Here is a 9063-nt window from a genome sequence, read left to right as displayed (position 1 = left end):
GCAGGACCCAGGTCCCCAAACACTTTTTATGACAATAACTTGCATATAAGCCTTGAAAATTAGCACTTTTGATTATTCATGTTCGTGTCCCATAGACTTTAACGGTGTTCGCATGTTCGAACGAACTTTTTTCCTGTTCGCATGTTCTGGTGCGAACCGAACAGGGGGGTGTTCGGCTCATCCCTACTTACAAACTAGCCAAATGCACAACTGCTCAGATGCCTACGGCCACATCACCCTGAAAGCACCCGATCTCGTCTGATCTCAGAGGCTAAGCAGGGTCGGACCTGGTTAGTACCTGGATGGGAGACAGTCTGGGAATACCAGGTGCTGTACACGGTCTGTGCACATTGTTGCTAACACAAACAGCTAAACGCATGAGCGAAGGGAATGCACGTCAGTGGAGGATAACTTTATTTTTAGCTGTCCACATATTTGCATAAATTACCTGAGTATTGGAATGTACAAGATGCATGTGGCATAACATGTAATACACATAGAGATACATGCTTTTTTCTGTTTGTGGTGGACTTACATAGTCGCATGAGAATGCTTGGTCATTAAGTGCTTATTTGCGCAGAAATGCCTAAAAATCGCGTGAATGCCTAAAATCGCATAATTGCCTAAAAACGCATAAATGCCTGTTTGCTTACGGGGTCACACAAGAATGCTTGACCCCACAAGAGTCCTTGTTTGCCCAGGGATACTTGCTCACGCAGAAAGGCTTGTTTTCACAAAAATTGCTAAATCGCATAAGAATGCTTGGGTGCATAAAGTTGAGGGATCACCCCAGTGTGTTTGACCTCACAAGAGTCCTTGATTACCCAAGGATACTTGGTCACGCAGAGAGGCTTGTTTTTACAGAAATGCCTAAAAACGCATAAAGATGCTTGATTGCATAAAGATGCGGGATCACACAGGGGTGCTTGATCCCACAAGAGTCCTTGATTACTCAAGGATACTTGGTCACACGGAGAAGCAAATTTTTTTTTCAGAATTGCTTAAAATCGCATAAAGATGCTTGATTGCATAAAGATGCTGGATCGCACAGGGGTGCTTGATCACACAAGAGTCCTTAGTCTCACAAGGGTACTTGTCCGCACAGTAGTGCCTATAATGCATAGAATATTTGGTCGCATAAAAGCTGCTGAATAGCATAAGAATGCATGGTCGTCTAAGGTTGCATGATCACCTAGATTTGCATGGTTGCAAAATGAGACATGTTAACTTAGCCTCCTTAATTATACAGGATTCCTTATGTTCACATAGGAATACGTGTCTGCCTGGTTATATGATATGTAATCTTGCATTACACATTTAGAGACGCATGCTTGCTTGCAAGGTGCCCGTTCCATAGCACACGTGCTATAGGTAAGCATGTGTACAGCGCACACGTTTTATGTTTTTAAACATACAGTAAAACCTTGGTTTGAGAGTAACTTGGTTTGAGAGCATTTTGCAAGACAAGCAAAATGTTTTAATAAATTTTGCCTTGATATACAAACGATGTCTTGATATAAGAGTAGCGTCATGTCACAGCTGAGTATAAAAAAGAAGAGAGGAGCCTCTAAGTATAGCAATATGGTTACATTTAATGAAGGTACAACATTTAGCAACTTATTGCTACACTCAGAGGTGCCTCTCTTCTCTTTTATACCCTATAAAAAAATGCTTTGATACACAAGTGCTTTGGATTACAAGCATGTTTCTGGAACATGCTTGCAAACCAAGGTTTTACTGTATTGTAGAAAATTCATGCTTCACGTACGCTTCTTTTGAGGCATATGGCGTTAACTCTTGCCACTTACACATATGGAGAATCGTTTGCATATGTGTTTTCAGAACTTGTATGCAATTCACAGGGAAACAGCACCTATTCTAGTTGGTAGGCTTGCCCTTGCGGTTTGCCACCATGCTCAAGTCTTTTATAAACTGCTAGGGCCCGCCTCTAGTGGGTCTAAATGGCTCAGGGTATAGCAGTAATGGCATACAAAGGCAGTCTGCTGCCGATAGATCAGTCGGTAGCATTGCTGGACCTAAGTGTGTCCAGCATGGTCTTTATACCCCCTATAGAGGCTAGAGTATTTGGGGACATAGCCCAAAGCAAGGTATCTTTTACCCAAATCAAAAGCCAAGACCATAAAGATTTGGCCCAAGTGGGCAAAGCAAGGGATAGACCTTCCATTTGCCTTTGTATGAGGTTGTTGGGGAAGATGGTAGCCTCATTTAAGGCTGTTCCTTTCGCCCAGTTTTCACTCAACGCCATTACTGAACAGCATACTGTCTGCTTTGAGCAAGAGGATCCAAGCCTAAGTTTTTCCCAGGTGCCTGACATTAGAAGTATGTAAGAGCCTCAGTTGGTGGTTGTTAGCCAAAAGTCTACAGGAAAATCCTCTATTCCAGTCACCAGGAAAGTGGTAACTATGGATACCAGCCTTATAGGCTAGGGTGCAGTTCTAGAAGAGCTTTTGCTCCAAGAAAGTGGTCCAAACCGAAAGGTTCCTGCCCGTCAATATTATGGAGATTCAGTACATTTGTCCCTCAGGGCCTGGACTTACAGGTCACAAGGATGTCCTGTCTGGATACAATCCGATGATGCTACAGCAGTGACCTATATCAATCAAGCAGGCACCAGGAGTCGAATGCCCAGAGGGAGGTGAACCATTTTTGTTTTGACAGAGAGGCATGTTCCTTGCCTATCTGCAGCCTTCATTCCAAGGATGGAAAATCGGCAGGCGGATTATCTAAGCCGCCAGCAGCTGTGTCCCGGAGAATGGTCTCTACACCCCTCCATATTTCAGGCTATATGCCAGAAATGGGGTACCCTGGATGTAGATCTTCTAGACTCCAGGTTCAACATAAAGCCGGACAATTTTTTTAAAAAAACAAAGGGTCCACTAGCATGTGGAACAGATGCATTGATAATTCCTTGGGATCAGTTTTCTCTGACCTAGGTGTTTTCTCCGGTTCCGCTCTTCCGCGTCTTCTTCACAGGATTGGGGCGGGGAAGCAACTGGTTGCTCTGGTGGCTCCAGCCTGGTCCAGAAGGCCTTGGTATACAGGAATCGTAAAGATGGCGGTAGGAAGACTGTGGATTCTTCCACTACGCCTAGACCTGCTCTCACAGGGATTAGTATTCCATCCTACCTTACGGAATCTAAATTGGATGGTTTGACTGTTGATATCTACATCCTGAAAAGTCATGGGCTTTCGGGTCCAGTTCTCTCTACTCTGGTTAATGCTAGGGGGCTGGACTCCAGGCTCGTCTATCACAGAGCCTGGAAGGCATATGTTTCCTGGCGTGAATCCAGGGGTTGGCATCCTCAAAGGTATAGTAGTGGCAGTTAGGGGTAGAAATGAAACTGGCCTTGAGCACATCAAGGGTCAGTTCTCGTCTTATTAAATTCCTTAGTCCAGGCTTTTTATCCAAGGGGTATCGCGTTTAATTCCACCAGTTGAGTCTCCCTTGTGCCTTGTGCCTTTTGGGATTTGAATGGTCTGTTTTTTTACAAAAACAGCCTTCTGAACTAATACGCCATATTCTTTTGGTTCTTTTGAGCAGAAGATCAAGTTTCTGGTTGTCATATCCTCTGCTAGAGGGGTATCAGAATTAACAGCTTTTTGCTGCCTAAGGTGGTATCAGGTTTTCATCTGAACCAAGATGTTGTCCTACCATCCTTGTACGGGTCTGCATTCTGCGGAAGAAAGGTTGTTACACTCTCTTAAAGTAGTAAGAGCAGTCAAGGTCTATCTGAAAGCGATTGCCCTGATACAAAAAGCTGATGCTTTGTTTGTGCTGCCGGAAGGTCCTAGAAAGGGCCAGGCAGCCTTCAAAATCCACTATCTCTAAGTAGATTCGTCAGGTTATTGTTCAGGCTTATGGTTTCATTTGAGAGCGCACTCGATTAGAGCACTAAGTGCTTCATGGGCAGTGCTTCACCAGGGCTCCTTGGCTCAGATCTGCAAGGCTGCAACTTGGTCTTCCATCCATACATTCACCAAATTCTTTCGAGTGGATGTTAAAGGGCATGAGGATACCGCCTTCGGGCGCAGTGTGCTGCAGGCAGCAGTATAGGTCCTCACGTCCAATGGCGGTCTGCTTTTTGATCTGTGTCTAAAAACAAAGGGTCCACTAGCATGTGGAACAGACGTATTGTCTCCCTCCCCTCAATTTGGGCATTGCTCTGGGACATCCCACTAAGTAATTAATAGAGCCTCTGTGTCCTGTGATGTATGGACAAGAAAATAGACTTTTTTAATACAGCTTACCTGTAAAATCCTTTTCTTGAGAGTACATAATGTGACACAGAGCTCCCGCCCCTCTTCGGGATTTATGGATATATATGTTGGGATACTTATTGCTTTGCTACAAACCTGAGGTACCCTCCATATGGGAGGGGTTATATAGGGGAGGACCTCGCCTTGTAATTAGGGTTTGCCAGTGTCCAATCACCTGATGGTGACTATCTAACCCACTAAGTAATTAATAGAGCCTCTGTTTCCCGTGATGTACTCTCAAGAAAAGGATTTTACAGGTAAGCTGTATTAAAAAATCCTATTCTTTGTAGCTTGCCCTAATATTTTAGACATGACCTGATGAAGAGGAGACCTGACACAAGACAAGACCTCTTGAGGAGTTGGGGACACAACACAAGACCATTCACCATCCATATACTTCAGTTGGTTTCAATGCTAAGTATACTTACAGCCCAAAACAATGGTGGGTTGAAGGATTCAAACCCTGTTAAAAGTACTGCGGGCAAGGAGCAGGCAAACTACCAGAGCAAGTTTTTTCAGTTATTAAGTTTTGCCAGAATATTGATAGAGTCTAGTCTGCTCCATAAAGTTCTGTAAATTTGTTGACATGATACTAATATACTGTATATAAAAAATATTTTCAACACATAAAGACTTTCTAAAAAATCCAGAATAAGACTCCATATTCACTCCAAGTAAGGTATGAAAAAAGATCTACCGTTAGTAGACGAATCTTATGTAATCCTTTCTTAATATTATTTACATTATTTCATTGCTATTTGATACATATGTAACATTTTAACCAAAAGTTATACATGTATTCTTAAAGGAAAATATGTACGTCAGTAACTAAGTGATGCTTGGGAATATAAAGTGTATCCTGTATAAATTGTGTCATCCATGAGTAATCTATAGAAAATAAGTCCCAAATATGTTTTAGATTTGAAAATCATTGTTATCCCAGCAGTAACCATGGTGAATAAAACCTAAGGCAGGAAAATGTAAGTGCTCGTTGCAAATGCATGTAATCTTATCAAGCTCATTGTAAAGGTTAAAATTAAAATGGTGCTAATAATACAGAATTTTATGCAATAGTACTTTTTTTTATGACTATAAATATAGTTTCACCATATTAAAAAAAAAATGTCTTTAAAGCGGAGTTCCGCCGAAAAAAAATATTAAAAGTCAGCAGCTACAAATACTGCAGCTGCTGACTTTTAATAATCGGACACTCGCCTGTCCCAGGGTCCAGCCATGCAGGGGAACGAAGCCCCGCTCATCTCCCCCTCCTCTCTGTTCACTCTCTATTCTCCTCTCCCCTCTTTTCACTGTGGGCGTCCGGCTGTGGCTTCACAGCCAGGCACTTACTGCGCATGCGCGTGCCGCGCTGCACCCTGTGACTGGCCGGGCAATCATCTGGGCCTTGTGACGTGTCCTAGATGATTGCGGAGAGGGAGGGGGGAGAGGTGAAATTTCTTCCGCCACCGCATTGCCCGAGGGGAAGTGGGAGCTGGAACCCTCTAAAAAGAGGGTTTCGGCCCCCCCCCCAAAAAAAATGACATGCCAAATGTGGCATGTCAGGGGGTCACCTTTCTTAAAGTGGAAGTTCCATTTTGGGTGTAACTCCACTTTAAGCATACATTTTTGATCATGTTTTGACACTTTAAAGTAGAAAGCCCTTCAACAGTCACCCTTTGACATTCCATTTTAGATGATTTGTTCACTGAATAAATATAGACAGTTCCCTTGTTTTTGTCAACACTGTAGAAAAACTCACAAGACATCACTCGTGTATATTATACATTGCATCAATTCTGCCATAAATCAAATTTCACATCTAGCAAAAGGAGTGGTTTGGCCAACTGCATCTGTTTACAGGTATAAAACAAGTCCGTGTTAATATAGTGATTTATACCTGCCCTTCTTGTCATCATCAAGTGACTCCTAGTTGTAGAAGCCCTGTTAGAGAAACTTGTTACTACATATGATGCATTAGTGTTTGTTAGTTCCCTGTTAGCAGACATGGCAAAATGCCTGCACATTTGTTTCTTTCATTACAAGAGTGTTTTTGCATGTGAGAAGAAATCCCAAACACCCAAACCCATGGAATACAGGATGTAAAGTCTATAGTGGTGTGAATATTGATACTAAATTCTAACAATTTTAAAGGTTAATATGAAAAGAATTTTGAGCTGAGCACTGTGGTATGGTCGACATTTAAAATGTTAAAGTACCATATAGTGGAAAGAGTGTTTTTAGGTGACATGGGAAAACACAAAAATTTCTGTTTGGACCTTCCCTCTGATGGCTCTTACATTTTTAGGTTGGAAGAAAGACTTTGAAGGTGTTGTGGGTCACAAGTATTTGACTCTTTTTGTGGTTAATGATCCAACCAAATTATTACAGTGTCTCTTTCAGTACCTGCCTGTTCCGGATTGCATGGTAGCAAAAGGATGTTATCCAGATAGTGATGTATGTGAAGGCCTTGCTTTTTGAAGAGAGATAGTACTGCAGTCAGAACTAGGAATGAGCCAGATGTTGGAGTCGAACATAAGTTTGACTCCAACATCGGGTGTTCGTCCATTCTGTGAATACCAAACATTATGGGGTGTTCGTGGCAAATTCGAGCGCCGTGGAACACCCCATAATGCACCGCGAGATCGCAGTGCATTGGCGTCTTATGATTGGCCAAAGCATGCACCTGACCTGCATGCTTTGATCAATCACAGCACGCTCTGCTGAGAGAGCCATAATTGGCCAAAGGCAGGGGCTAAGTCCATGCCACACACTATATAAGGCTGCTTACTCGGCGGCCGTATATAGTGTAATTATGAATGAAGAGAGATTAGGCAGGTTAGTTAGTGGCATGCAGGCAGTGTATTTGATATGTATACATATACAGCCTAATATTTATTTTTTATTTTATTTATTTCAGGTACTTATATAGCGCTGTCAATTTACGCAGCGCTTTACATATACATTCACATCAGTCCCTACCCTCAAGGAGCTTACAATCTAAGGTCCCTAACTCACATTCATACATACTAGGGACAAATTAGACAATTAACCTACCAGCATGTCTTTGGAGTGTGGGAGGAAACCGGAGTACCCGGAGGAAACCCACGCAGGCACAGGGAGAACGTGCAAACTCCAAGCAGGTAGTGTCGTGGTGGGGATTTGAACCAGTGACCCTTCTTACTGCTAGGTGAGAGTGCTACCACTACACCACTGTGCCTACTCTGTATTTAGTGTAGACTAGATATTCAGTGTAGACTAGATATTCAGTCAATGCAGGAATTGTAGTTTATATAACACAGTGTATTGAAGTGGTTAAGGGGAACCCTGCACCAAAATTTAAAAAAATGGCGTTGGGTCCTTCCCAAAATCTATACCAGGCCCTTCAGGTCTGGTATGGGTTTTAAAGGGAACCCCACGCCGAAATAAAAAAAAGGCATGGTGGCCCCCCAAAATCCATACCAGACCCTTATCCGAGCATGCAACCTGGCAGGCCGCAGGAAAAGGCCACATGCCATCAACATGGGGAGGGTGCTTTGTGGTCCTCTCCAAAGCACCTTGTCTCTGTGTTGATTGGGGACAAGGGCCCTTATCCCCACAACCCTTGCCCGGTGGTTGTGGGGGTCTGCGGGTGGGGGGCTTATCAGAATTGGGAAGCCACCTTTAACAAGGGAGCCCCCAGATCCCAGGCCCCCTATGTGAATGGGTAGGGGTACATTGTACATGTACATGGCGTCCGACGATCCAGAGAAAAAAAAAACAGAAAAACTCTGCCTCCATAGACAAGGGCCACGGTGATGTAAATGGGTGACCCCGTCCCCCTATATAAAAGCTGTCAAATAGAAAAGATGGCAGACGGTAGGATGCCTCCCATCGAGGTGGAGTTTTTCGGGGTTTTTTTTCTCTGGACCATTGGACGCCGTGATTGATGATGAATTTACATCATGGGACACTTTTTTTTTAATGAAGGAATTTGTCAAAAACTGTCTAGTTTTTATTTTTTGACACTTTTTTTGGTGAATGGGTAGGGGTACTATGTACCCCTACCCATTCACATAGGGTGGGGGTCCGGGATATGGGGGCTCCCTTGTTAAAGGGGGCTTCTAGATTCCGATAAGCCCCCCACCCACACACCCCCACAACCAACAAGCAAGGGTTGTGGTGATGAGGCCCTTGTCCCCATCAACATGGGGACAAGGTGCTTTGGGGAACCCCAAAACACCCTCTCCATGTTGAGGGCATGGTATGGTTCAGGAGGGTGGGAGCGCTCTCTTGCCCCCCCTTTTCATGCGGCCTGCCAGGTTGCATGCTCGGATAAGGGTATGGTATGGATTTTGGGGATGACCCCACACCATTTTTTTATTTTGGCATGGGGTTACCCTTAATATCTATACCAGACCCCAAGGGCATGGTATGGACAGGGGGGGACCCATGCCGTGATTTTTTATGTATATTGCCAGGATACAGCCGCGAGCAATTTTAAATTACATTTTTTTCCTTTAGAAATTTAATTTTGCTGCAGTACTGTTATAAACATGGGAAAGATGCGCTACTTTACATATATTTAAAGGAATATTTCATTTTTATTCTTTCACTTTAAGCATTATTAATATCACTGCTCCTGAAAAAACGGTTGTTTTAAAAGATATTTTTGCATTGAAACATGTCCTCTGGGGCAGTACCCGGATCCCCATACATTTTCCATGTTCGTGTCCCATAGACTTTAACAGTGTTTGCGTGTTCTCCCGCTTTTTTGCCTGTTCACGGTGTTCTGGTGCGAACCGCGGTGTT

At 43.4% G+C, this 9063-nt stretch overlaps 1 pseudogene; it reads left to right on the top strand.

The window, feature by feature from the left end:
• The first annotated feature begins 220 nt into the window (after positions 1-220).
• Positions 221-339, top strand: LOC141135876 (5S ribosomal RNA; annotated as a pseudogene).
• The last annotated feature ends 8724 nt before the right edge of the window (positions 340-9063 follow it).

Source organism: Aquarana catesbeiana, linkage group LG03, assembly GCF_042186555.1.
Source record: "Aquarana catesbeiana isolate 2022-GZ linkage group LG03, ASM4218655v1, whole genome shotgun sequence".
NCBI classification, from domain to species: Eukaryota; Metazoa; Chordata; class Amphibia; order Anura; family Ranidae; genus Aquarana; species Aquarana catesbeiana.
This window is presented reverse-complemented; position numbering and strand designations above follow the sequence as displayed.